Below are 22,910 nucleotides of genomic sequence, written 5' to 3' on the forward strand. Positions count from 1 at the left end.
AGTGACTGTGCACATGAGCTGTCTGTTCATGTTAGTGGGCAGCTGTGATCCCAGGATCTAGGGTCTTGGGTCCCACCCAGCCTATGGGTCCCCTCCTGCCTCAGGTCTTTGCAAGCCAGTGTGCGCCAAGGCCCTGTGCCTGGTAGTTTCTGTTGCTGATTGGAGGATGTGTCTTGAGCAGGGGGCAGGGCCATCTGGGTGGAATAGAGGACTCTGGATTCAAGTGACCAGGCATTGTGTCGTGGGTCATGATGGACTACAAGTAGAAACAATGCCTGGATTCTCCTGGGATCTGAGCAGGGCCAGCCCATGTGCTAAGAATTGTTGTGGCTTCCTAATAAACACGGCCCCAGGATCCCAGAGGAAAGGGCAAGTCCAGAGCCAGTGGAACCTCAGTGTCTTTGAGAGCACTTTCTGGGTTGGAGGCTGGGAAACATGGATGTGATGACTCTGATGTAGTTAAAAAAAAAAAAAAAAAGATAATACCTAATACCCCTGACAAGTGGGTCATGATGATCATGGTTACCTAGTTTACTTTTCTGGGACTTGAGGACTGCTTTTATTGAAACCACAGACTCTTCACTTGTGGCTGCACAGGTGTCTGATCTTTTGATATCAGAGGGCCAAAACTCCACCTTTAGATCACACTAATGCTAACATTTTCTGAGCAAAGGTCTTTTCCTTCCCATATCTTTCATTGGTGCATTATCATTATACACAATAGTGAGATTTATTGTTACATATTATTATGTTATATCCATGTACAATAGAACACTATAACTTGGTCAATATCATTACCCAGTTTTCTCCTTTCCCTCCCTTCCTGCCTACCCCTGGTCACTTTCTTCTAGCCTATTGGTCTCTCCTTCATTTTCATGAGACCCCCCCCCATAAACCTTTCTTTTCCTTTTTCTTCTCTATCTTCCACATATGAGAAAAACATACCACTCTTGACTTTATGAGTTTGGCTTCTTTTGCTTAACGTAATACTCTCAAGTTCCATCCCTTTTACTGCAAATGGCATAGTTTCATTCTTATTTATGGATGAATAAAACTTCACTGTATATATAAACCATATTTCTTTATCCATTCTTCCATTTATGGACACGTAGGCTGGTTCTTGGGTATACAAAGCCTTTGGTCTGTCTCTTTGAAACTCTCCTAGAGAGTTGTGATACTGGTCTTGGAATCAGCATCAGGTCCTCATTCCAGGGTGTTGAAGACTAAACACCTGAGAAATGCTGAGGCAAGTACAGAAAACAAATTTTATGTAAAAGATAGAATAGAGATAGTAGTCTCCTCCAGAGAAGAATAGCTGGTACCCAAGAGAGTGTGGGGGGACGGTCTCGCTTTTTCACACAACCCCCACCTTATTTCTTTCCTGCCCCAAAGCAGAAAAAGAGCCACTCAGAGGGTAATTGCTTATGCTGGGAAATGGGATCCTTCCTCCTTCCCCTCCCCTGGAGGTTTTAACAAGGGGTGAGGGGTGGTGCTATCTGGAGGTTAGCTTTAGCAACCCCATTTCCTTTTCTTTGAATTGATAATTAGGCCCCATCTTTCCTACCCAATCATTTATTATCTGTGCTGACTACCTGTCCATTATCCCTGTCTCAGTTGGATGCGTAGGTCAGTGGTAGAGCCCTTGCCTAGCATGCTAGGTCCTGGGTTTCATCCCCAGCATCACAAATTTAAAAATCTCCTTGGATTTTTTTCCCATATGTGATTCTCCTGAGTCATGCAGAGCTGTGATTCACAAACCTAGATAATATTTATCCATCATACTGCAGAAATTAAGAAAAAACAGTCCATCAGACTGAGAAAAATAAATAGGTCACAATACTGAATTTGATTAATTGAAGATGTTGTACTTCACCTAGGCTGTGTCCTTTTCCTTTTTCTGAACTTGTCCTATCATATATAAAATAACACTAATAGCAGTAGGAGTGAGGGTATATTAAAGAGTTACTTCTGAGTCAGTTGTCCAAATTCACTTTGCAATTTTTCTGGTAAAATCCCAGTCTGAGAGCCACCAAGAGTGAAGTTGCATCATTCTTCTGGGAACCAGCCCAGTACTTTACTAGCTAACCTTTGGGGGTAGACCCTGTGGACCCCTGGCCTGGGGTCACTATCAGCAAACTGGTCTCTAGCCCTACTTTTCTTCTAATTTAAGAAATCAGTTTCTTGAATTGCTTTAGTAATTAGATATTGCTGGCAAAACAATGGAAAAAAAATAGAACAGAAGAGCATTAAAGACTTTAGGGATCATTGCTCTTAAACTCAAAATATGACATTCCTTTATGGGGGTAGGAAAGAGGAGGCATCCCAGGGCATCATACATGCCTTCCCTTTGCAAAGACAGGAGGATATATATATGAGTACAGAAGGCAAGACTGCCCACTCCACAGGAAAGGGGATAAGGCCTGTCTTGCTCAACACATAACAAAGAGCCCAAAGGATGCCTGCCACAGGATGAAGAAACCTGGCTGAAGTCAGCCTGAACAATGCCTTCAGCTATGGGCATCCACCATCTAAGGAAATGCAACAGGGTCATTTCCCCCCTAAGCTACAAAAGGTCTAGTCCTGGGTTATCTCCAGGTTCCTATTTATCTACCAATGAGATGTGGCCACAAGGCACAGGTACAGCCTTGATGCCCTCTTCTCAAACCACCCAAGCTTACAAGGCCAGAATTAGCTACTGTACCACCCAGGAACTTATTGGAGAGCCTGCAAAGCCCTGGAAATAAAGGACTCAGGAATTTGACCACACTCTCCAACTGTTGTTATAAATTCCGAACACAAGGGCATGACATTTTATGGGGCAAAATAGTTGGAATATTTGAACCATGCTTTGTTGAATCACTATATCAGCCCCTTTAACAATACTACAAAATATGGCATAAAGTAATTACAGAAATTAAACTTACTTATCTTTTTAGGTTATGACTAAAATAGCACAAGAACCCACACATAATAAATGAAATAAATCTCTTAAAATATGTAACAAATGTTCTCTCTTGTCCTAAGACAGAACATGATTTTCAAGTTTGGCTCAACTAAAGGTCCTAAACCAGCTGTTGTCTTGACAGTGCATGTTTTCTAACACTTGGGCAGTTATCCAGCCCCTAGTCAAAATCTAGCTGTTTGTTTGGATACCGCACATTCCAGGAAGCCGTACACACCTTCCTAAAGGGCACAATTATCTCATATCAGCCAGGGTGTGACAGCCACTAACATGCTAAGAGAGATGTGCCTCAGCAGCTCAGCAGGCCAAATAGCCAGGGCAGGTCAGCCTTGCTGGGCACACAGGTGGGCCTAGGGAGAGATGTCTTTATGCAACATCAGGGTACAAAGTGAAGGTAAGGGACTTCTTGGTTTTACTAGTGAGGTACAGACCTTTGAAGTAGGAAAGAATCTCAGAAATATCTACTCTCCTCAACATCTATAATTAAGAAAACCCAGACATGTTTTTCAACAATAAGTAGGGACTATAAACTCAGAACACTGTTCAAAGGAAGGAAAAAGACTTTTTCATTCTGTACCCAAAATGTGCCCCTCCCTTCAGGGACTGTTTGTGATCAGGTTCTGAGAACAATACATCATTTTCTGTATAAGCAACACACTATCTGCCTCACCAAAATCCTCCAGGGATCTCTTAAGCTTCAGGAGTCCTTAAAGCTCAATTCTTAATTTCACTTCCCCTGGGACACCCATTTGCTCAAATGGTTTCTACTTCTGCTTCATTGTTGAAAAACAGATGGATAAAGAGTGCTCTGTATTTCTGTTCCCTGATTGTCTGGGTGGAGGAATTGTACATGTCTCTTAGGATGAGGGGACATCACTCCTCTAATGCATAAACTCAGAAAGAATATGTGACACCAAGTCTGCTCAAAAGAAACCACTGAGATCCAGCTTGACATAACTACAGCCATCTTGGTTGTAACCACAATTTTGCACCTGGTACACATNTCCCCTTCCCCCAAAAGAGGGGGAAGGGGATGAGTGGACTGCACTGGGAAGTGCGCCTAGACCACCACTCTGCAACCCAGGCAGAGGCAGAGAAAGAAAAAAAAAACAGCAACAAGAGGAAAAAAGAAACAAACAAACAAACATAAAAACACTGAGCAGCATCCACTGACCCAGACAGCTTTGGCTCTGAGCAGAGGAAAATGGATCCATGAGGACCACAGCAGCACCAACCACTGACATAGAGGGGCAGCACTGTGAGAAGTTCAGGGACCATCATCTTTATAGTCCATACCAGAGGGAAGCTGTCTCAATATCCAGTGACACATCTGATTGCCAGGTGGTGGCAGCTATGGTAGAAGGCTGCTAGAACAAGTTCCCTGAATATCCCAGGAAACTTAAGCAGTAGGCACCTGCAAACATAGCCCGAGGGAGGTTAGTTAAGGTGGAAAATTGCATGATCCATGGCAATAGGGAATGCGTGCTCCCAGCCTGACCAGTGTTCACAAGTGGTGAAGGAAAAGGCATTGTTTAGACTCTGGCTGGACTTTGTATCAGTCAGAGTCAACAGAGGGAATCAATACCCTCCATTCATAACCTGGAGTAGTGGAAACTAGAACCCAAGTGAACCACCTGAGTCCCTTTACCTCAGTAACCCAGAGGGCAGCACTGGCCAGGGGGTACCTGCAGAAAATTCACATTCATGAAAAGGATCCTGTGTTGGGGAGCAGTAGACAGTGACCCATGGCAATCAGTGGGACTCTCCAGTCTGCCTCCTGAATTCCTGCTCACAATAGAAACAACTAGAACACAACACTGAACTCTCCAAGCATCAACTTCAGACCCCCGAGCTGATAAACCAGAACTGGCCAGTGGGAGGTTCACAGCAAACAGGGAAGTGGCTCCTGTGCCCCAGCAATGATGGAGGGACCCACAGCCAAAGAAGGATGCACATCTTTCATTTGGATCTGAACTCCAATGAAACCCAAACCAAGATCCAAAAAGAATTTTCTTCACCTTGGCATGATTTACTATAAATAACTCTAATGTCTACATTGAACTTTTTCAGTTGAATAATAGTGGTTATGCTAATAGCCAAGATTCAACACATTTGACTGTTTTATCTACTGGTTTAACTGGAATCAATCTTCATATCCTTATTTGAGAGGCTCAGTTTACAGCTGCTCCTCTTACCCTTTATATTTATCTTCTTTGGTTATCTGCTACTACCTCAAACACATTCATTCATCCTTCATCCTTCCTTTTCCTTCCTTCTTCCTTCCTTTTCCTTCCTTCCTCCCTCTCATCTCTTTCCCCAATCTTTCCTCTTCCCCAATTTTAGCCCTCATTTAAAATTATAGCATTTTAGTCAATTGAAAAACTAATTTTAACCTATTCCAGAACTTCACTACAGCTTAGACCTGGATTTGAGGAACTGTGGACAACAATGTCAACATTGTGTTTCTCATAAGGTTGAATAGCAGGAGGCTTGGTAATGAGTGATTATAGTAAACAGGGTTTGGTGGCATTTCTCAAAGTGGTGCTGATATTGGGATCAACAAAAGTCTCATATTGACTTAAAGTACCAATATCTGCATATTCACCCAACCGAGGGCTCACAAAGTAGTCCCTTTAAAAAAAAAAATGACAGCTATCACAACAGATGGGTAGACATACAAACAATATGAAAAGGCAAGGGAACCATCCCAAAAGCTTTAACAACCAATCCCATCAACTGATAATGCTTTAACAATTGATCCCATCAACACTGCAGTGGAGGAAATGTCAGAATAATTTAGAGAGTTCATAGTTAAATTGTTGTATGAGCTAAAAGAAGATATATGGAGTGAAAGTAAAGAGAAAATATGGGAAGTAAAGTATCCCTCAAATAAAGAGATAGAGATTCTGAAAAAAAAAAAAAGCTGAATGGAAATCCTGGAAGTGAAAGACTCAATAAGCCACATTAAAAATTCAATGGAAAACACCACCAGCAGACTAAAACACTTTGAAGACAGGTTTGAGGCCTCAAAGACAAAATAAATGATCTTGAAAATAAAGTGGACCATGAAGAAAGGATGTTCAGAGACCACGACCAAAGCAACATCACACTAACTAGAGAAGAGCTGAAATCATTTTCTGTAAGATTAGGAACAAAAGAACATGTATATTCAATATGCTTTTGAAAGTACTGGCCATAGAAATAAGAGGTGACAAGAAAATACAAGGCATCCAAACAGGAATGAAGGAGGTCTAAATATCCCTGTTTGCAGATGACATAATTTTATATACATAAACTCCCCTCATTATAAACATCTGGGCTGCAGGCAGCCCCTGATTTCCATGTCTCCTGGCTTCTCAAGGCTCCCATCAAGCTGGCTGCACATGGAGGTAACAGGAAGAGGCTCTCAAGAGACTAACTTCTTTGGGAAGGAAAGAGATGACCCCAATGTTGCTGAAACCAAAAAAATCAACCACAAATTACAGAAGACATGTGGATCTTTCAGCATAATCAAAATAATAGCAATGATCAGGTAGCACTGTTGCCAAGTACCAAGCTGTTATGAATATGAATAACGTGCTGATGCAAAAACCAAATGCTCAGAATCAACTTTAGAGCTTTGAGGTCAAGTCTGTTTTCCAAGTCCTTTATTCAACATGAATTTTTAATTTTTAATTTTTTAAACTATGGGAAAAGCATGTGTTATAAAATTTAACCATCTTTATAATTTCTATGTTTTCAATAATATTAAATACATTATTGTGCAGTAACCACCTCTGCCCACCTCCAGAAACTTTCTACTTGTAAAGCTGAAATTCTGAACCAATAGTGTACAAGGGTCCCCCCTTTGATCCATAGCCATGCTAACGCTTGTTCTCTAGACTTCTTGCCAAGAGCCAGCCTAACAGGTGCTCAGTGACACCTCATTTTGGTTTTGAATCTGCATTCCCAGCCATTAGTGATGCTGAGCACCTTTTCATACCTATTGGTAACCTTTCACTTCCTTTGGGAAAATGCCAAGGCAGGCCTTTTCCCCACTATTAGAGACATCTTAACTCCTGTCAGATATGCTTTGTAAATATGTCCCCCACTTTGGTCATTACCCTTTCATTTTATGGATGGATTCCTTTGCTTTTGTAGCCCTGCTTGTTTAGTTTTCTTCTGTTGCCCATCCTGTTGGTGTTATGTCCAAAAAATCATTGCTAATACCCAAATCAAGAGATTTCACCTCGGTTTTCTTCTGAGAGTTTCAGGGCTGATAAATATTTAACTCTGTCTTCCATTTCAAGTTCCTTTCTGTGTATGGAACATAAAATAAGGGTCCAATTTCATCCTTCTGTGTGTGGGTGCCCAGTCTTTCCTTGCCCTCTCATGCGCTTCTGGCCCCCAAACATGACTTGACCCCATGTGTGGGTTGAAGTCTGGGCTCTCAGCTCAGCTCTACTGGACTATGTGCCTGTTTTCTTGCCAGTCCCATGCTGTCTTGATATCCTGGCTTTTCATAGTTGAAATCAGCAAGTGTGATGCCTTGGAATTGTGTTTTCAATTTCCTTTGGGATGTTACCCTTATATTCTGCAATTTTACTGAAATTATTAGTTCCAACACTTTTGTGTGACATCTTCAGGGTTTTCTACATATGTGTTATGTCTTCTGTGTTGGGACATACTTTTATTTCTTCCTTCCCCATTTGGATGCCTCAATTTCATTTTCTTTCCTTATGCTTCTGGCCAGAACTTTCAATATTATATTGAGTGGAAGGGGAAAGCAGGCATCCTGAACATTTTGCCAATTTTACCAAACAAGCTTTTACTACTAAGTATGGTGTTATCTGTGGCTTTTCATGTAATATCTTTGTTGAGGTAGTTTCCTTCTAGTTCAACTTTGTTAACCGTAATTTTTTTCTTCTTAAGGTGTTGAATGTTTTCAAACACTTCTTCTACTTTAGCAGAGATGATGATATTCCCCCTCTACTTCAGTCTGCTTATGTGGTTTATTGATTGATGGTCACATGTTGAGCTATTCCTGTGTTCCTAGAATAAACTGTACTTGGTCATATTATACAGTCACTTTAATAAGTTGCTGAATTGCACTTGCTATCATTGTGAACATTTCTGCACCAGGATTCATAAGGAATAATGATCTAGAATTTCCTTCTCCTGTCAATTCTATGCCTGGCTTCAGTACCAGGTTATTCCTGGCCTCTCAGATGCATAAGGTGTGTTTTCTTTGAATTTTGGAAAAGTTTGGAAAAGAAAGCTGGTAATGCTTATATAAACATTTAAAAAAATTTTTTTTAGCTGTTGATGGTACACAATACCTTTTTTATTTATTTTTATGTGGTGTTGATACAACCCAGGGCCTCACACATGCTAGGTAAACACTCTGCCACTGAGCCACAATCCCAGCCCTTATTTAAACATTTGATAGATTTTTGTTTTTTAAATATTTATTTTTTAGTTATATGTGGACACAATCTATTTTACTTTATGTGGTGCTGAAGATCAAATTTAGTGCCTCATGCATGTTAGGTGAGTGCTCTACTTCTGAGCCACAACCCCAACCCTGATACACTTCTTTAGTGAAGTCATCTGGTTCAGAACCATCCATGTGGTTCAGAATCAACCATCTGGTACACTTGATATTCTGGTCTAGAACTTTTCATTGGAAAGTTGTTTTGGATTATTAGTTTAACCTCCTTGTGAGTTTTATGTGTATTCTCTTTTTTATCATTTCTCAAGATTTAGTCTTTAGAAGGTGATGTGTTTCTTAGAATTTCATATTTACTACCAGTTATTCAATTTATTTGAATATACTTTTTCATAGTTTTCTCTAATAATATATTTTTTTGAGTCAAGGTCCATATTGAACATGATGACCTTGAACTCCTGGGTTCAAGTGTTCTGTCTGCCTTAGATTCCTGACTGCAACCATCCCCACTGTGCACAGATAAATTTTTTATGAATGTAAAGTGAATAGTAATGTTCTCACTTTCATAATTTAGTAATTTGAGTCTTCCTTTTTATTAAACACACAGATAAAGGACTTTCACTTTTGTTGATCTTTTTGAAAACCAATTTTGGTTCACTAGATTTATATGCATGCTCAGTATGCATTCAGAGTTGTGATATTTTAAAAATGCTAGGCTCTAACAAAATTCTTCAGTGAAATTTGGTAGAACATTAATAGATTAATTCGTTCCTTATATATCATCATAAAAATTGGAATAGCAAATCATAGCATGGAAACTTCAAAATGTGAACCAAAGCCCTTTGTAAATATTTATATGCTATAGATTATGGTATATAGCCACACACTGAAATGGAATATTATCAGATTCCTTTAAATATGCTCTCAAGGTATGCTTTGAAATAAATGACACAACATACATGTATTAAATTTCTTTTTTCACATCATTTTTTGGCATTTTTACAACTCCTGATGTAAAGATTAAAAATGCAATCGAGCAAGAAGTGCTTCCATCGAAAATAGAAAGTTCCTTTTCTCTTTCAAATGCAAGGGTGAGATTTTGTCTGCTACAAAACTTGTTGTGCCTATGTGGTCCTGACAATGTTTAATTCCACAGGCCACAATCTTTTGGACCCTAAAGTAGAGCCCAAATTTCACTATCTTGCGGTTGAATCCACTAAGAACATCTACTGAAAAGTAGGAAAAAAACTTTGATGTGAAATAAAAGTTTCATTGTACTTTAGACTTCAGAGTATTTTTTTTTCGTAGAGAGGTTTTAATTTGCATGAATATGAAGAATATTATATGCATTTGCATATTAGCTTTGTCTTTTTAAAAATAATAGTTTTTAAAAAACTGATGTGTTTGCCTTTTGTTGTGCAGGATTAACATTCAAGAAACTCCATATTCATTTACTTGTTAATTGCATTGACAGATATTGTTATAAATGTGCCTTGGAAATGCTGGGTTACAATAGTTAGAAATGAAAATGGGTACTTGTTAATGATTATTTAGTATTTGGCTTCAAACATATTTTGATTCTCATTATTTAATAATATGTAGTAATCTATATATTCATGTCCTGTAAGTACTAAGCATTCTCTCATTTCTATCTATTATAAATAATTTTAATTTACATGGCTCTCTTCTATTTTGGGGGATGTAATATGTTGTTATTTTTAAATTTATTCTAACTATTTATACACAATGGTAGAAGGCATTTTGGACACATCATACATAGATGGAATAAAATTTCTCATTCTTCTGGTTGTACATGACAGAGTTATACCAGTTGTGTAATCATACATGCATATAGGGTAATACTGTTGCTGTTTTTAATAGGCTTCATTTGTTGGAGAAGTTTTAGGTGCACATCAAAATTGGGTAGAGATTTCCTGTACATCTCTTGGCTACCACAGGCTCCCAGTTGTCCACATCCCCCACCAAAGTGATATGTTTCTTACAACAAACATTCACTTATTTTTATCACCCAATGAAAGATTTTATTCTTGCTATCCTGCATTCAATGGGTTTGGACAAATGTATGATGATATGTATCCATTATTATTGTATCCTACAAAACAGTTTAACTGCCCCCAAAATCCTGTGCCTCACATATTTACCCCTCCCTCTGCCTAATCCTTGGCAACCACTGATCCTTTCCTTGTCCCTATACTTTTGCCTTTGATAGAATATCATATATCAGGGAACATATACTATGTATCTGTTCATATTTTATATACAGCTTGGATGTATTTGTAGATTTTTATATCACATTTAATCCAAGTAGCTTGTGAATTAACTAGTGAAAAATTAGACTTTACGACTCATATAAATTCTGTATATTTTTGTTCCTAATCATAAATTGATTTTTGAATTTATGGGGTAATCTCTTATGGTTTTGTAAAGTCATTGAAGTATTATTGTCAAGAAGATGAGAAACATTTAACAGCTCATGTATCAGACAGTTTTTTATTACTAAGTGAAACATAAGTGATTGTTATCAGTTTACTTCAAGGGTCAACACGTCAGTGGGCCATAGGGGTCTCACATATTTAGAAAACCTGAGTAAGGGTGTGATTGTGAAGTTGTTTTCCATGAGAGAAACATGTGAGTCAGTAAACTAAGTAAAGCAGACTGTCCTGCCCATCAGGAGTGGTCTCATCCAATCAGTTGAAGGCCTGGATAGAGAAAAAACACTGAGTAATGGTGAACTGCTCTGCTTCTGCCCAACTGCCTTTGAGCCATGATGTGGATTTCATCTGCCTTCAGATATGAACTGGAACATCACTTCCTGGGTATCATCCAACCACCTTCTCACCTCAACTACACTATTGGCTTTCTAGTGTTCAGGCCTTTAGGACAGGCTGGAATTCCACCATTGGTTCTCCTGAGCCACCAGCTTGCTGAAGACAGATCTTGGGACTCATCAGCTTTCAAGACCACATGAGCCAGTCCAGAGTCTATTTCTCTTCCTACAGGGACAGACCATAGTGTCCCAGGGATACAGAATTGCCAGCTCTGGGCAAGGCCTTCTCTTCTGGGAATCTGCACCATAGTCAGAGGCACCATCCTCCTCCCTCCCTCACAGACAGGACAGTTCTTACCGATACCTTGTACCTCACAGGGTGCAAATTCAACATGTCTGGAAACAGCCCATCTGTGTGTTGCTACAGCCCCCTACCATGCACCCAGGTGACCAACTCAAGCAAGCACACTGGGAAACCTACTTGTCAATTCAAATTATGTCCCAATCCTGGACGGAGGGTCTTCTGGTAAACAATGACAACTCCTACTTCAATGCACCTTTCACATCCCCTAGTGATTTCTATGGGTTGTACCCCATAGAGGCAATCCCTAAATAGACCAGCTTTCCTTTGTCCTTCTGCCTCATAATTTGGGAAGGTGACTGAGCCTGACTCCCATCAGTCAGGATAAAAACCAAATGCAGAGCAAACATCATGTTATTCAACCTACAAAGTTGATCTGCTTTTACCTTTTCTTAATTTCACTGCATGTGTGCTGCAGCCACCCAGAAACCAACCAGCTCTTTGCTTGTCAATCACTAGCTGTTCAAAGGGAAGAGTCCAAGTGGGGATAGAATCCCACAATTCCACAGGTTGCTCTAAAGTCAGTCCTAGGGAAAAGACCAAACTGCTCAGGAATATGTCAACTAACTCTGTCTCCTGAGAGTAGCTTTCTGCACAAGCCTTTTCATTTATTACCAGCCCTCCCCATTACACCATGCCTCCAACATCACCTAAGACATCATGCATATTTTGTGTTTCAGGGATATTTTCTGTTATTCAGTTACAGGGGCATTTTCAACTAATAGCAAGGGAGTAATTACCCTTTGAATGAACGCTCTCTTTGTCAAAGATCTATCAATTATCATTGGGAGGTGGCTCACAGGTTTTTGTGCAAGCACCCGGTTACACTTTACCCAGAACAATGTTATAAAGTATCTGTCCATTCCAGTACTCCAGATTCTAGCCTATGATCTTCAAATCCCATTCTCTGTGTGGGCTCAAGCAATCATCTTGTTCAAATTTAGAATGTCTAATTAATATTGCACATTACTAGAGATAACAGGAACATATCTTAAGATCATGAAAGCTATCTGTGCTAAGCTCCAGGCCAACATCATTCTAAATGCAGAAAAATTGAAAGCATTTGCTCTAAAAACTGGAACAAGAAAAGGATGCCCTCTTTCACCACTTCTATTTAATATAGGTCTTGAAACACTGGCCAGAACAATTAGACATACAAAAGAAATTAAGGGATACAGAACTCAAATTAGCACTATTTCTCGACAATATGATTCTATACCTAGAAGATCCAAAAATTCCACCAGAAAACTTCTAGAACTAATAAATGAATTAGGCAAAATAGCAGGATACAAAATAAACATCCATAACTCAAAGATATTTCTGTACATTTGTGACAAATCCTCTGAAAGGGAAATGAGGAAAACTACACCATTTACAATAGCCTCAAAAAATTTAAAATACTTGGCAATCAACCTCTACAATGAAAACTACAGAATGCTAAAGAAAAAATTAAATAAGACCTTAGAAGACAGAATTATCTTCCTTCTTCCTGGATAGCCAGAATTAATATTGTCAAGATGACTGTACTACCAAAAGCACTATACAAACTTAATGCTTAATTCCAATCAAAATTCCAATGGCATTCCTCATAGAAATAGTAAAAGCAGTCATGATATTCATCTGGAAAAATAAGAAATGCAGAAAAGCTAATAAAGCAATCCTTAGCAAGAAGAGTGAAGCAGGTGGCATCATTATACAAGATCTTAACTATACTACAGAGCAATAGTAACAAAAACAGTATGGTATTGGTACCAAAACAGGCTAGTAGAGTAATGGTACAGAATAGAAGACACAGAGACGAACCCACAAAATTACAATTATCTTATATTAGACAAAGGTGCCAAAAACATGAACTGGATAAAAGATAGCCTCTTCAATAAACAGTACTGGGAAATCTGCAAATCCATATGCAACAAAATGAAAATAAACCCCTATCTCTCACCATTCTCAAAACTCAACTCAAAGTGGATCAAGGACCTAGGAATTAAACTAGGAACTCTGCATCTAACAGAAGAAAAAGTAGGCTCAAATCTCTATCATGTCATATTCTTAATAAGACTCCTATAGCACAAGAATTAAAATCAAGAATCAAAAATGGGATGGATTCAAACTAAAAAGCTTCTTTTCAGCAAAACAAACAATCAGAGAGGTAAATAAAAAGCCTACATCTTGGGAGCAAATATTTACCACTCATATATCAGATAGAGCAATAATCTCTAGAATACTTAAATAACTCAAAAAGCTAAACACCACAAAGCAAATAACCCAATCAGTAAATAAAAAGCCTACATCTTGGGAGCAAATATTTACCACTCACATATCAGATAGAGCACTAATCTCTAGAATACTTAAATAACTCAAAAAGCTAAACACCATAAAACAAATAACCCAATCAGTAAATGGCCCAAGGAACTGAACAGACACTTCTTAAAAGAGTATGGACAATCAATCAACAAACACATGAAAACATGTTCAACATCTCTAACAATTAGAGAAATGCAAATCAAAACTACTCTAAGATTTCATCTCACTCCAGTCAGAATGGCAGCTATTAAGAATACAAACAACAGTTAAGTGTTGGCGAGAATGTGAGGGAAAATGCCCACTCATAGATTGCTGGTGGGACGGCAATTTGGTGCAGCCAATCTGGAAAGCAATATAGAGATTCCTTGGAAAACTAGGAATGGAACCACCATTTGACACAGCTATCCCAGTTCTTGATCTATACCCAAAGGACTTAAAAACAGCATACTACATGGACACAGACACATCGATGTTTATAGCAGGACAATTCACAATACCTAAATTGTGGAATCTACCCAGATGCCCTAGAGTAGATGAATGGACACAGAAAATGTGATATATATATATATCCAATGGGATACTACTCAGCAACAAAACAGAACAAAATCATGGCATTTGTAGGCAAATGAATGGAGTTGGAGATTAAATGAATTTAGCAAATCCCCCCAAAAAACAAATGCTGACTATTCTCTCTGACATAGGGAGGCTGATTCATCCTGCGGTTGGGAGGGGGAACATGGGAGGATTAGATGAACTCTAGATAGGGGTACAAAAGACAGTGGAATGAGATGGACATCATTACCCTAAGTACATGTATAAAGACATGAATGGTATGAATATACTTTGTACACAACCAGAGATATGACAAATTGTGCTCTATATGTGTAACTTGAATTGTCATGCATTCTGTTGTCATATATAAGAAATTAGAATAAATTTTTTTTAAAAAGACGACACTTACCAGCTTCTGTTGTACAACACTAGTTAAAAAAATTCCTCAAACAGTATCTATCTCCATAAAACACTCAGTTCAATGAAACACAATATTCTCATGAGGAATTTAAAACATTTGTTTTCATCCACAATTTTCCTTTAATTCTACCAAACCTGGCAGATTTCTATCCTCTCAAGCTAAGTATACCCTAATTAGATATTCCCCAGTGGGTTTGGTGCATGGGGATCCTGTGTGAAAGAGTCCCAGAAATATCTATTTTCAATCTTTGGACCATTTTTTCACTCTTTTGTGTACATAAGAGAACTTCTCCTTTCCATCAGGCCTTGTGCTGATCAGATGGTGGGACTATTTTCCCAGGAAACTCAGGGTCAAGTTTTCTGGATTCAAACCAACTAGGTTGGACAAAGTAGATTCTTTCTTGGGACAATCTGGGAGATCTTATGGGGCCACACAACTTCTGGGAGTCTTGTACTAAGCTTTGCTATTTACTCTATCAATATCTGATTTCTTCATCCCATTTATTAAGAACTGTTTAAAGCCTGCTGATATGACTCTCTCCTTGACTCTCTTGACTCTACTCTGTCCTTGCTTATTCTCTTGGGAATTTTCCTAGCCTTCTTATGTCTGTGAAGAAGGCTAGGAAGAAAACTATGCTGAAACTTTTGTCTGTGAAGTTTCAGCATAGTTTCCCCTTTGGAGAAGATTCTGATGCTAAGTGTTGCATATAAAGTTTTCTGGAAGAGAAACAACCCACTGTAATCATCTTTCCCAAAAGGGGTTCTCAGTTAAAGGCTACAGTTTGCTTGGGTCACCATATAAGCTTGGTCTATCCCTTTATTCCACTGAAGACATGAAAAGTATCAATAACCAAAGCATTTTATATTTAACTCTTGTTCCTTTGTATTTCCTTATGCATCCAGCAGGCCAACCTCAGTTGTTGGATTTGTCAAAAGCTACTTATCTATGGAAGGATTAAATAGAGACCTACTGTGAACAGTAGAGGAAATTATAATTTACCAACACAGAATCTTCAAAAACAGAGCAATTAATAAGGAAAATAAGTAGCTATAGCTTTGATCCTACTTAAAACATAAACCTTTCATGCTGATGATAGGAGCTTTGTGGGCAGCAGTGAGGTAATTCCTGCTGCAAATCCACCAGTGCTTTTTGATCTAGAGAGTGCTGATATTCCCTGGAAACAATCCCCAAGACCTCCTAAAGAGACAGATTGCTTCTCAGCAGTGAGAAGGCACTGTCCCGCTGAATGGCTCTTTGGGTGCATCCCCTGAGAATGGCTGACCTTGTTCCATCCTTCGGCACTGGTGCCCACACCATGCAGACTCTTGGTTACTGTTTTTGTTAACACTGTTGTTGAGGTGTAACTGTGAAATTAAATTTGTATACATTGATGTACAGAACATGAGGTTTGGATATACTGTGAAATGATCAGCACAAATTACTGAACTTATCTTTCAGCTCAGTCACCATTTTCTTCTGAGTGTGTGTGTGTGTATGTGTATGTGTGTGTGTGTATTGAGAATACCCAAGATCTACCCCCTTAGCAATACCCAAGATCTACCCCCTTAGCAATTTTTAAACAGCCCATATTATTAACTGTAATCACCATGCTATTCATTAGCTCTTTAGAAATTCTCCATCGTGTATAATCTTTATAACCTTAACCAACATCACCTATCCCTTTTCCCCTATCAACAGCCCTCATGCCCACCATGGACTCTCTGCTTCTATGAGTTTGACTATTTTAGGTTTCACACAGAAGTGAGATCAAGCAGTATCTCTCTTTCTGTGTCTGCTGATCTCAGTAGCATGATGTCCTCAGGAATCCATGCTGTTACAAATGAGAGGATTTTCTTTTTAAGACTGAATAATAGCCAGGTGTTCTGGCACACTCTTATAATCCCATAAGCTTTGAAGGCTGAGGCAGGAGGATCATGAATTCAAAGCCAGCCTCAGCAACTTAGCAAGACCCTAAGTGACTTAGGGAGATCTTGTCTCTAAATAAATATTTAAAAAGGACTTGGCGGGCTGGGGATGTGGCTCAAGAGGTAACGCGCTCACCTTGTATGCGCAGGGCACTAGGTTTGATCCTCAGCACCACATAAAAATAAAATAAAGATGTGTCCACTGAAAACTTAAAAATAAATATTAAAAATCTCTCTCTCTCTCTCTCTCTCTCTCTCTCTCTCTTACAAAAAAGGGGGTGGGGAGCTTGGGAAGTGGCTAAGGGGTAAATTGCCCCTGGGATAAACCCCCATTTATGAAGGAAAAAAAAGATTGAATAATATTATCATTCTCACTCTCTCAATACCTACCCTATCATACGCGCGCGCACACACACACACACATACACACACACACACACTCTTCACATATTCTTTATTCATCGACAAACAAATGGGGGGTTGCTAGATCAATTATATGGCAGTTCTTTCAAGTTTTTGAAAAAATTTCATAATGTTTTCCATTATGCCTTAGGAACTTCTCTAAGAGAGGAATGCACCAGGACTCATGTCCAGCCTTACAGTAGTTGCTTAAAGTCTTTATTTCTTCATATTGTTGCTGTTGTTAAGAGAACACAAACAGCAATTCAGAATATGGCTTGTTTATCCTAAATATAGAACTTCTCTTGATTTCTCTTGGTGGATAGTCTAGTCTATAGCAAATCCTACTTTAATACAAGCATATATTTAGCAGTTTGGTATTTGTTAATGTTTTACATATTTAAATATTTTTACTATGAAATATAATTAATTTATCATACATATCTATGTAATTCACTCATAATATTACCAATGTAACACTAAAACAATCATTAGCCCCACAGATCTTTCATTTTCTCAGTAGTATGATATCAACGTCTAAAGTATACTTCTACTCATGCATGGATCTCTCTGCATGCAAACAAATTAAATTAGGTTTGAAATGAAAATCAGATTACTGACACATTAAGTCTAACAATTCCACATGAGTCTTAAAGACAGCAGCACTGAGCTGGTGGTGTTGCTGTGTGCTGGAATGCTTAGCTATCATGTCCATGGCCCTGGGTTCCATTCTCAGCACCTCCAAAGCAAAAACCAGAATCAGTGCTGCTAAATGTCTAGGGCTGACTAATGTTCCTCCTATTCAAGACAGTTTTGCACCTTAACTATTAACCTCTGCTTACATTTTGTCCTGGTTCTAAGGTTTCATCTTGGGAGATCAAATTTTTCGTGGTGAGAGAGAGGGTTGAGCCCTGACTTTTCTACAGTTGGAAAATTCATCACAAAAGCATCAGAACCTGCAGCCAGAAATCTGCAGTGCCTTTGAGAGTAACAGGAAACATGTCTTCTTTTTCTGGAGGTCCCATGAGGCACTTGGGGACACTCTGCCTCAGGCAAGAAATCTGAGTATGTGAACAATCCTAAGAAAATGAGGAAAAGAAAGAGGGTTTGTGATTCCTCCTCTCAGAATATTCAACTTGGAATACCCTCCATCAGCTCTCTGCCATCACAGATCCAAGACCTGGCCAAGCCCTCATGATGAACCTGAGCTCAGGAAGCTCATTCCCTGCTGAGGCAAGGAGGAGGCCAAGGGGAATGCTGGGTCCTTCTCAACTGCACCTTAGTATTTCAAGGTTACCTTTTTCTGGAAGCCCCTGTTCTGGCGTTACCTGCCACTTGAGTTCTGTGAGACTTCTAACAACTCATGAGATTTCCACTGCTAACTTACCTCAGGAGCTGGATTGGCTTCAGTCCCCTCCCAGACTGGCATCTTTGGTGCACTATCAAGAAGCTGCACGTCTTAAATATCTGAGGACTGAAGGTGTCTCACTGTTGCTGCTCTGAAAAAGAATGGGAGGAAACTGGCATTGGACTCCTCTAATTCAGTGTCATGTACAGTTACTATCTTACTGATCTATTGGACTTGGGAACACTGATGGCTTACTGACAGACACATGTTCATGTATCTTTTTCCTGTTTGGAAGTATTCATGATCCTTATAACTGAAAAAAATCTGTTGGTATGGTGAAATTCATGCAGTTTACAATGGGATAAGTTAAATTCATTACAAATCTCATCATAATTCATCCTTCCTAAGTCCCTGTTGGAAAAATGTGCTGTGGCAGAATCAGATTTTGGGTGTCCCCCACAAGCTCATATGTAAGATAATACAAGAAAGTTTTCAGGTGAAATGATTGGGTTACGACAGCCTTAAACAATGAGTGCATCATCAATCCCCTCATAGTGATTAACAGAGTGGTGACTATAGGCAGATAGGGTGTGCCTGAAGAGGTGGGTCATCTGGGAGGGGAATGCCTTTGGTATATATTTTGTGAGCTGAGCATATTCTCCATGCTTCCTGATCATGTCATGAGCCACTTTTCTCAACCACACTCTTCCAACATGATGTTCTGCCTCACCTTAACTCCCAGAGAAATGGAGCCAGCCATTTATACACTGAGACCTCTGAAACTGTGACATCCAACCCCCACAAGAGAAAAAATTTTCTTCTAATTTTTCATGTCATGTCTTTTGGTCATAGTAAAGAAAAAAGTCTAAATGCACCAGTTCCCTCTCATCAAAGATTTCACTTTCCCATGAGTGAATAATATATGAAAATATAATCTGCTAACATATCTAAGAAGAACTAATGAAAAATAATTTCACTTTCTATGTTTTCACTCACCCATAATTTACTTATGTAATTTAAAATCAGAGCTATAAACAATGTATAAGTTTTAAATTACTCATGATTATGAATGAATGATGAAATCAGGCAATATCACTCTCTGTCCTGACCATGAAGTGAATCATACTTTGTCCAATGGATTCATGCTCTATAGGCTACCCACCCATCAGTACCTTGACAACCATCTGGACATGAGATAAACTGGGGAGAATTGCACTGCTTGTAGATAGGGGTCAGTACTATCTGTAGTTTTAGCCACCCACTGGGGATCTTGGAACAGATCCTCCAGGATAAGGCGGTCTACTGTGTTCCTCATATTATCGATGAGCTCTCCATACTTTAGTTAGTATTTGAAGTCTTTCTCTTGGAACCAAAACAAAATTGGAACATGACTTTCTTTGAAGACAACTGTTTTTCATAATTTTCTCTGATTCCTCTCAGCTGTGGAGAGATATTTTTTTTTCATTACTGCTTTTCCACATAAACCACTTCCCCTGCTGGGTACCCTGAAACTGTCTGCCTTTTACCCCATTCCCAACTCTGTGGAGAAGGACATTCACTCACATCTCTCCCTCTTCCTGATAAGCTACACACCATACTAGAATGTCTCCTTCAGTTCACTCTCCATGACTGCAGAAGATGGCTCTAGTATCGGTTCTAACTTTCATCCTAGGCCTAATTTGATTGAGTCTGTTCAAACATGTGTTCATCAGAGGACAGCAGAAAGATAGAGTTTATTGGTTCATTCTGACTTCTGCTCTGTGAGATTCTACTGGCATGTTCAGGTGTGTAAAGGTACAAGGGACTCACTTTATTGTGGCAGAATTGTACAGTATGGAGAGTGCTGAGAGACTAGGTGAGACTGGGATTTCCCCATCCATGTGGCACTAGGAGACACAGTTGTAGTAATCAAAATATTTTCCCCCAAAATTAACAACATTGATCACTATGCTCATACACATGAAATATATATTAAACATTGAGCTATTGTATGGAATATACATCAGATATATCATGCCAATTGAAAAAATTCCCTAAACCAAAATCAAATCCTTCCTTGGGGAAATAAATTAGAAACTTTCTACAACTCATAAATATGGGATGATATTTCGGAGAAAAATAGAGAAAATGAAATAGACTTTCCAATAACAACAAAATAATTTCCAAAAAATAAATCTGCATTCCATAATAGGAGGTCTTTACTCAGAAGAAAAGAAAGTAACTACAAGAATGTTTGAAGAAAAACTGTTACAAGATATGAATATACTTTCCAAATTAGAAAATGAACAAAAAAGTAAATAAAAATTAATAATGTAAGATCCAAGGATGAAAGTTTCAATTATTTGGGGAAATAAACATAATTTTTAAAATATTATTTTCTAGTTATTGATGGACATAATAACATTATTTATTTATTTGTACTGTGGTGCTGAGGGCAAACCCAGTGCCTCACATGTGCTACACAAGTACTCTACCACTGAGGAACAACCTCAGCCTGCAATTTTTCTTATATAACACATTTTTAAAGAATGTTACATTGATCCTAATTTTCCCCATTGCTTTGGAGATATACAAAATTAAATATATTCAGATATTGAATAATAAAAAGGGAAAATTTAATTCAACAAACATCTCATGCAAAAACTCCACCACTGGATTTTGTGTTAAATTCTGTAGATATTTCATATAAATGGCCTTTAGCACCACAAAATATCAATAATTGTTACTAAAACATCACCATTGTTTTGGGGATCTTCTAAATGTGATTGACAAATTTTGCTCAGTGCAATAATACCCACACTTGGAAGTCACATTGACAGATTATTTTTAAACATCACCAGTCACAATACAGTCCTTTGAAAGATGATTTAGCCAATGCAAATTAATATAAAATTATTTAAGGTCTTCACTGGTCATGAGCAATGATCAAATATGAGAAGTCTCTCAGTTGAAAATGAGAAGAACTAATAAGTATCTTTTTAAATGAATGATTTGTTTTCATAAAATCCAGGAAATTACATTTGTACTGAATTCTAGTTTTGATATGCAATATTTAAACCAAAATGTCATGAGTTTTACTTGACCCCCTTTCAATTTGCCACTTGTTTTTCAACTGCTTTTACCTGAGGGTTAAAAACAATAATTACAAAAATACATGGACCACTGTTAACTGACCCTTCCCCCTGGCCTTCCTCACCCCTCACCCCTAGAAAGTCCTGTGTCCCTACCTCATCAGTACAGCTACAAGGCTTGGTCCATTCTGTCCCCAATTGTAGCTATCCCTTTCTCTGGGTGTGTCCTGATAATTTCTCCTGCAAAACCACCTGCGTCTGCACAAAACCTCATCTTCCTCCTCTGTTATGAAGAGCCTCCACCTGGAATAAATGGGTCATTGTTCAAGTGTGAGGAAGGAAAGAACAAACCTTTGGGAATGGCCTACTTAACACAACGTCCAAGAGCAGCGGCAACAAAAGTGCCTTCCTCGGGCATCAGGGCCTCCAACAGACCTTCTCCTCAGCATAGATGAGGCTCCCTCTCCACCCAAGTGGAGGACAAGCTTCCAGGGCTGGGTTCTGAGGAAACCAGGCCCAGGCTTCACAGGCCTGTGCACCATCTAGGGCAGAAAGCAGGATTCGGCACCCTCTAGTGGCCTTAGGAGCTCAGGGCAGGATCCTTGTCTTCATTGTGCAAGGTGACTTTGTGCTCCCTGGTGACCTCCTACTGATTCACTGGCAAAAACTCCTGCTTTTTCATCTAGGTTATTCACTATCTTATATTGTTCAGAGTATTCTCTTGGGATGCCTTTTCTTTCTGTAAGGCAGATGACCCCATGTTCAACTCTTATAGTTTGGGTCTTACCTTTTAATTGGCTGATCTTTTTGAAAAGCCAACTTTTGGATTTTATGGATTTTACCACTGTTTTTCTATTTTGTAGTTCACTTTTTCCTTTTTTATTTTTTTGGTATGAGTGATTGAACCCAGGAGTGCTTAACCACTGAGACCCATCCCCAGTCCTTCTGTAATATTTTTATTTAGAGTCAGGGTCTTGCTGAGTTGCTGAGGCTAGATTTGAACACATGATCCTCCACAGCTACAGAGATTACAGGCATGTACCATGGCACAAGTCATTATTTTCATTCTTAATCTTTGTTATTTCCTTCTTTCATCTAATATTGTGTTTAGTTTGTAATTTTCTAGGCCATTATTCTGTAATTGCATTACTGTCATGAAGAAAATCCAGAGTCCAACAAGCAAAGAAGAAGATGAAAAACATTTTTCCATAAGGAAAATATAACTTAAAATCACAATGAGAATCAAAGGGCATAGGGGAGATACCCAGACTGCTGAAGCTGAAGGATCATTGGGGCCTAAGAGTAAGAGAGGAGACGGCACAACATAGCAAGACCCCATCTCAACACGCAC

General features: G+C 38.8%; 1 protein-coding gene across 10 annotated transcripts in view; it reads right to left on the reverse strand.

Annotated features, from left to right (window-relative positions):
• The window catches only part of Fbxw10b (F-box and WD repeat domain containing 10B), a 96,210-nt gene extending 73,714 nt beyond the window's left edge, over nt 1-22,496 (reverse strand). The window contains exons 1-4 of one of the 10 annotated variants that reach the window (XR_007341036.1): nt 20,052-20,720; nt 18,528-18,639; nt 16,099-16,180; nt 5,600-12,066 (exon numbers count right to left, since the gene is read on the reverse strand). The gene's annotated coding sequence lies outside the window, so the exon portion shown is untranslated. The other 9 variants (XR_007341039.1, XR_007341037.1, XR_007341042.1 and 6 more) reach the window with 9 other exon arrangements.
• Nucleotides 22,497-22,910: the final 414 nt, after the last annotated feature.

Source organism: Marmota marmota, unplaced genomic scaffold (genome assembly GCF_001458135.2).
Source record: "Marmota marmota marmota unplaced genomic scaffold, marMar, whole genome shotgun sequence".
Classification (NCBI taxonomy): Eukaryota; Metazoa; Chordata; class Mammalia; order Rodentia; family Sciuridae; genus Marmota; species Marmota marmota.